We start from the raw sequence: 7,077 nt of genomic DNA, 5'->3' as shown, positions 1-7,077 counted from the left end.
AGTGTTCCTCTTTCTCCACATCCTCGCCAGCATCTGCTGTCACCTGAATTTTTGATCTTAGCCATTCTGACTGGTGTGAGGTGGAATCTCAAGGTTGTTTTGATTTGCATTTCCCTCATGATTAAGGATGTTGAACATTTTTTCAGGTGCTTCTCAGCCATTCGGTATTCCTCAGTTGAGAATTCTTTGTTTAGCTCTATACCCCATTTTTTAAATGGGGATATTTGATTTTCTGGAGTCCAGCTTCTTGAGTTCTTTGTATATATTGGATATTAGTCCCCTATTGGTTTTAGGATTGGTAAAAATCTTTTCCCAATCAGTTGGTAGCCTTTTTGTCTTATTGACAGTGTCTTTTGCCTTACAGAAGCTTTGCAATTTTATGAGGTCCCATTTGTCGATTCTCGATCTTACAGCACAAGCCATTGGTGTTCTGTTCAGGAATTTTTTTCCCCTGTGGCCATATTTTCAAGGGTTTTCCCCATTTTCTCCTCTATAAGTTTTAGTGTCTCTGGTTTTTATGTGGAGTTCCTTGATCCACTTAGACTTAAGCTTAGTACAAGGAGATAAGAATGGATCAATTCACATTCTTCTACATAACTGCCAGTTAAGCCAGCACCATTTGTTGAAACTGCCCCATTCTGGGATACATACCATAATCAACCACCGAACGCAGATACAATTGCATATGCCAGGAAGATTTTTCTGACAGGACCCTGATATAACTGACCCTAGTAAGGCTATGCCAGTGCCTGCTAAATACAGAAGTGGATGCTCACAGTCATCTATGGGATGGAACACAGGGCCCCCAATGGAGAAGCTAGAAGAAGTACCCAAGGAGCTGAAGGGGTTTGTAACCCTATAGGAGGAACAGCAATATGAACTAACCAGTACCCCCTGAGCTCGCGTCTCTAGCTGCATATGTAGCAGAAGATGGCCTAATAGGCCATCATTGGGAGGAGAGGCCCTTTGTCTTGCAAAGATTATACGCCCCAATACAGGGGAATACCAGGGTCAGGAAGCAGGAGTAGGATGGTTGGAGAGAAGTGGGGGTGGGGGAGAGGGTATAAGGGACTTTTGGGATAGCATTTGAATTGTAAATGAATAAAATGTCTTATAAAAATTGTTAAAAAAATTTCCTAGGGGCACTAAAAGGAACAGAAGCACACAGACCTTGAGCATATTTTTAAAAATAATAAAACTTTTTGTCTTGTTTCCCTTAAAAAAAAACCAAAGAAACAAAAACAAAAAACAAACAAACAAAAAAAAACTCCATCACAGACATGCCCAGGGACTTTGATTCTAGATACTGCCAAGTTGACCATCAATGTTAACTACCCTAGGAACTTATGTACTTTCAGGAAGAAGAAATAAGACTCATATCATGTGTATTTATTTATTCATTCTTATATGTCTTTACTTGTTTATCTCTGCCTGATAAACAATACTATTTGTGGCCATTTACTCCAGGTAATATTAAGCATTGATAAACTAAAAAAAAAAAAAAGTTAAACTGTGAATCTATGACACATAGTGAGTCTTAATTCTTCTTCCAACTCCTTCTACTGAAGTTCTTTCTCTTTCTCCTTGCTTTGAAGACATAATCCAGGCTGAACTAGACTTTTCTGTGTAGCCCTGCCTTGTCTAGAACTTGTAATACTCCAGTTTCTGCCTCCTGAGTACTGGGATTAAAAGCATGCAACACAAGAGCTGAAGGGGTCTGCAACCCTATAGGTGGAACAGCAATATGAACTAACCAGTACCCCCAGAGCTCGTATCTCTTCTGCATATGTAGCAGAAGATGGCCTAGTCAGCCATCATTGGGAAGAGAGGCCCCTAGGTCTTGCAAACTTTATATGCCCCAGGACAGGGGAATGCCAGGGCCAAAAAGTGGGAGTGAGTGGGTAGGGGAGCAGGGCGGGGGGAGGGTATAGGGGACTTTTGGGATAGCATTTGAACTGTAAATGAAGAAAATATCTAATAAAAAAAAATGTGGGGAAAAAAAAGCATGCAACACCACACCTGGCTATATCCTCTTTTGTCAAATTAATCAGAGGGACTTATTTTGAGGAACTTTATGAAGAAATAACTTTTGTATTTTTGTTTTCAGTTTCATTTTTATATTACAAATTTTATATTCTAATTAATTTTATGATTTTCCATTTTCCTAAGGAAAAAGTTAAAACAATTTTAACTCTTAAAAATTTTAATTTTTAAAGTTTTAATTTTAAAATAAAAGCACAAAAAATTAGTGATAATTTTCCTTTCAATTTTAGTTCTCACTAGCTTTGGTATGATATTTTCTTCTTTGATTATTTTTAAAAAGCTGAGCATGGAACTGGAAAGATGGCTCGCAGTTAAGAGCACTGACTGCTCTTCCAGAAAACCCAAGTTCAATTTAGTTATGTAGCTGAAACTGACCTTAAACAAGTTCAAAGCCAGTATGCAGTATATAAAATCTTGTCTTTAAAAAACAGAATAAAACATTGCTTTTTAGATAGTTAATAATTTTCCTTTGATTTCCTTATCAAGACAACTCTACTGGTTTTTGTTTTGTTTGTTTGGTTGGTTTTGGTTTTTCGAGATAGGGTTTCTCTCTGCAGCCCCGGCTGTCCTGGAACTCACTTTGTAGACCAGACTGGCCTTGAACTCAGATCTGCCTGTCTCTGCCTCCCAAGTGCTGGGATTAAAGGTGTGTGCCACCACACCTGGCTAAAACTCTACTTTTTAAGGTTTTAAGTAATAAAGATTTTTCAGTCAGTTATTATCATTTAGTTCTAATTTCATTGGATGACAAAAGAATGTGGCCTGTAAAACTATTTCATAATTCTGTTAAGGAAGACAAGTATAGTATTGCTTTGAAGAAAATGAGGATTCTATATATGTGCATTCAAATTTGTTACTGTTATTTATTATATTTTATTCAAATTCCTCTTTGCTTATCATCTCTTAATCTTTCAGATCTGTTCAATAATAAAAGGCAATTTGAAATTATCCAATATTGTTCTATTTTCTCAAGTTCTTCATGTATGTATAACAACGTTGCTATATGTAGCTTAGTGAATATATTAATACTTCAGTAATACTGCCCTTTATATATTTATAACAATTTTGCTATATATGTATAGCTTAGTAAATATATTACTTCAGTAATACTGCCTTTTATTATTACACAGTAGTCCTCTTTGTTCTGTTTAGTCTCCTTAGCTTTTCTTCAGTCTTACATCTCATATTATTAGTAGTTAATTATCTCCCTTACTTCAGTTTCATTTACCAGGATTTTTTTTTGACTCCTTATGAGTTTCACATCATGCACCCTAGTCCCACTTATCTCCCCATCCTCCTCCCCAAAATAAAATATACATAAATAAACAAAAAAGGCATAAAAAACATCTCATCGTGGAAGCTGTAATATGTCACAGTGTACGTCACAGTGTGTCCCACAATATGTCCCTCTATCCACACATCTTCACTTGTGAATGTTCATTGAAATGATTCATCAGTCTGGCCTGAGATCCTCTGGTTTCTGTGACACCATCAATGTTGAATCTTCATCAGGACTTCTCTGGGTCATCCCATTGCTGCCCTTTGTCATGGAGATCCTGCAGCACGGGCTCAGTAGAACTGGCCAGCTCTTTTACTCACCCCAACCACTGGCAGACAATATAGATTTTGAGGTGAGCCAATTTAGAACCCTGGATCTGAACCTGGGTGGCGGCTTAGCTGGTTAGTACACCTGCTTTTCCTTATCTGCACTACCAGGATGAGCTCTCCAGCACTGCTCTGCCACCCACTACCACCCTCTGCAGGAGGCAGGGTCAACTCTCCCAGTAACAAGCCTTCAGAGCTGGCTCACTGTACTCAAACTTCTAGAGCCAGCTGCCTTGAGCCTTGGCTCAGGGGCCAACTATTCCCAAGTGCTGCAGCCCATAAAGGGCTGGGCCAGCTCTCACACCCTCTAGGCTGGCTCACCCAGGCCTTTGCCATCAGGGCTAGCTCCACTGTGTTGCCCAGGCCAGGTGTAGGGCCCATTCTCCTGAGTGCTACAGCTAATAAGGGGGCAGGTCTAGCTCTCCCACTCTCAAGACCCTAGGGCCAGCTCTCTGGTGGCAAGGTGGGGAGGGGAAGGGCACCACCCCCTCACTCACTTCACCTCACTCCAGATAAATGACAGAGTCAGCTGTCCTATGTTCTAGACCTCGGGGTCAGCTCACCTGTACCCCCTTCACTAGGGCATGCTCTAGTGTGCTGCCTAGATGAGATACAGGACCTATGAAGGGCAACACACCAACTGATTAGCATACCGACTCTCCCTTATCTGCCATTAAGTGCTGCAGTCTGGGAGGGATAGGGCCAGCTTACCCGTGACCTCAGGGTCAGTTCTCCTGATTGCAGCAGCCTATAAGGGATGAGGTGGGGAGGGCATCACCCCCACACCCATGCCAGCTAACAGCAGGAGCCAGCTCTCCCACACTTTCACCCTCAGAACTGGTTCACCTAAATCACAACCATCAGGGTCAGCTCTGCTGTGCTGTCCAGGTGAGGTGCAGGGCCCACTCTCCTGAGTGCTGCAGCTGGTGAGGGCCAGGGCTCTCCCGAGCTCAGAACAGGAGGTGTCCAGAGAGAGAGGCATTGCCTCTGTGCCCATGCCACTCCACGGCAGACAATTGGTGGGGTTAGTTCTCCCACACTCAGGCCCTCAGAGCCAGCTCACCCATACTCCCACCACAATCGCCAGTTCCATTGGACAGCCTTGGGAAGACACAGGGCCCACTCTCCTGAGTGCTGACAGTGATGAAATATGGGGCCAGGTCTCCAGAGCACTACATCCAGTGAGGGGACATGGCCAGCTATGCACAGCTCCTGGACATCCATGTGGTCCCCAGCAGCTGCTCTAACCAGGGAGTCCCCTATGTTCTCTAGTAGTAATATGAGTCACACACACTGACCCCTGCCATTGCACAGCCACAGACTCAGACATGGCCCTCACCAGCAGCTTGGGATGGGACTTCACCACGACCCCAGGTGACAGGTCTGGCCACTCACAACAGGCTACTCCTCTCCACCCTCCAGTTCCATCTCTCTTCACAATGCTCAAGCTGCTCTACTTCTCTTTCTCTCCCAGCTGACCACCACATACTTATACATTGTAGTGGCTCCCACTGCAGGCGGGCATGTGGTTGGTGGGACTCCATTCATGCTGCATGGCACAGCAGAAAGTGGGTGTCTATGGCCTGCCTGTGCCATGCGCTGGAGAGCAAGTCTCTGTCTTCTTTCTTCCACATGGTGCCTCCTGGATTTGGTTTAATTTTGATGAGTCCTAGGCATAAGAGAGCTTTGGCCACCAAGCCAGGTATCAAGCTAGGATGAACAAAGGACTGCCATCTGCTCTGCCCATAACTGATATAAGAACAACACCAACAACAAGGTGTCTCTTTGCCCATTGCCAGGGGCTTACCAAGCGATTTTGACTAAAATTTTGTTTATTCTTTGAAGTGACATTGCTTGTTTTATGATCTTCAGGAGTTCCAATTACTAATACCTTTGCTTGAAAATAAGCACCATTAATTTAATATACTTTATGCTACAAATAAAAGAATTAAGGACACAAAGAACAATGAAGAATGTCAATATTTAAGACAGCTAGGAAATTAGATCATTTAGCTGAACTAGAAAGAATTGTAAGAGGTTAGAAAGAAATTCATGAACTACAAATAATTTTACTTACAAAAGTTGAGATAGAATATAACACATTATTTCTTTACTCTAATTACTTAATAACTCTACATGTTACAGCTTTCAAAAACAATTTGCACCTAACTTGAAAATTATTTTCTAGTTGCTAGTCTTCAATGGATGTTTTTGAATAATAAAAACTTACTCATTAATGGAACTTTCTCCAAAGCTATGATCTGTAACATGAAACAAACACAAATGTTACATTACTTCACATACATGTTTTTTAAATTCATTAAAATATTTGTTGTAAAAATTAAATGACTACAGCTGGGCATTGTGGCACACTAATCTCCTCTTAGAGGAAAGTTGTTGTGGTTTGGTCTGTTGCTATGTATTATAATGCTAAATTCTATAGGAAGATCTAGGCCTCCAAGTGACTTCTCAAGTTTACAAGCTTTTGTTGTGCAAACCTTGTTCCTTGATTTAAAACTATTGGTTAAATAAAATTGGCTGCAGCCAACTACTGGAGAATTGATAGATGGGTTTGGGAGTGACCAGGATGGAGGAGGAGAGACAAGGGGAAGAAGGAGAAGAAAGAGAGAGGAAACCACCATAAGGGGAGATGGGCCATGGGCATATGGCCAAGAGAAATAGCATCTGGGGTACACCATTGGGGAACTAGCCAAGCCAGCAGTTAGAACAGTAGATTTGAGGTTCCCCCCCAGTAATTGTCAAAGCCAAATAAAATAACCATAGTTTGAGTCTCATTTATTTGTAAGCTAGTGGGGATACGCTTAAATTGCTTGTATTACAGAGGGAGGCAGAGACAGGTGGATCTCTAAGTTCCTAGCCAGCCATAGACAAAGTCTTATACAGTAAGACTATGTCTCAAAAAAGTACTTACTTCCTACAAGAGAGCTGATCAAGTTGTTTGCTGTGAGTGTTTCACCTTGTTTTTTGTCTCCATCAAATTTGCAAACTTGTGAAAATAATGGTAGTTGTAACAAATCATGTGGATAAAATAACCTGAAAATAAGAGGAAGAATAAAAACATAAACTAAATATGTGTAAATACAGTAAGGTCATTTATGTGTGTACCCATTACAAATGACTTCATTTGTAAAAACAAGACTTCAAATTATAGGTTAGTTCAAATAAATACAGGGATATTTGTTTATTAAATAAATATGATCGATTACTTGTTACATGAAAAACACTGTACTAAGTGCTGAAGACGTGACAGTGAGAAAAATAAATGAAAGAATAAAAAAGCTATGCCTTCCCATAGTTTCATTGCATTTGAGACAGAAAATAACCAAGAAAAACCATTTGTAATGTTAGTGATAAGTGGTAAGGAAAGAGACATCAGGAAATGGGAGTTGATATGCTCCTTTTAAATTA

General features: G+C 40.8%; 1 non-coding gene across 1 annotated transcript; it reads right to left on the bottom strand.

Moving 5' to 3' along the window:
• Window positions 1–5,308: 5,308 nt before the first annotated feature.
• Window positions 5,309–5,452, bottom strand: LOC115030279. The gene has a single exon (XR_003835866.1). It is a non-coding gene; the product is annotated as a small nucleolar RNA SNORA48 (small nucleolar RNA).
• Between the last annotated feature and the right edge of the window lie 1,625 nt (window positions 5,453–7,077).

This window comes from Mus caroli, unplaced genomic scaffold, assembly GCF_900094665.2.
Source record: "Mus caroli unplaced genomic scaffold, CAROLI_EIJ_v1.1 scaffold_7497_1, whole genome shotgun sequence".
Taxonomy (NCBI): domain Eukaryota; kingdom Metazoa; phylum Chordata; class Mammalia; order Rodentia; family Muridae; genus Mus; species Mus caroli.
The sequence above is the reverse complement of the archived record's forward strand: the minus strand, read 5'-3'. Positions and strand labels throughout refer to the sequence as shown.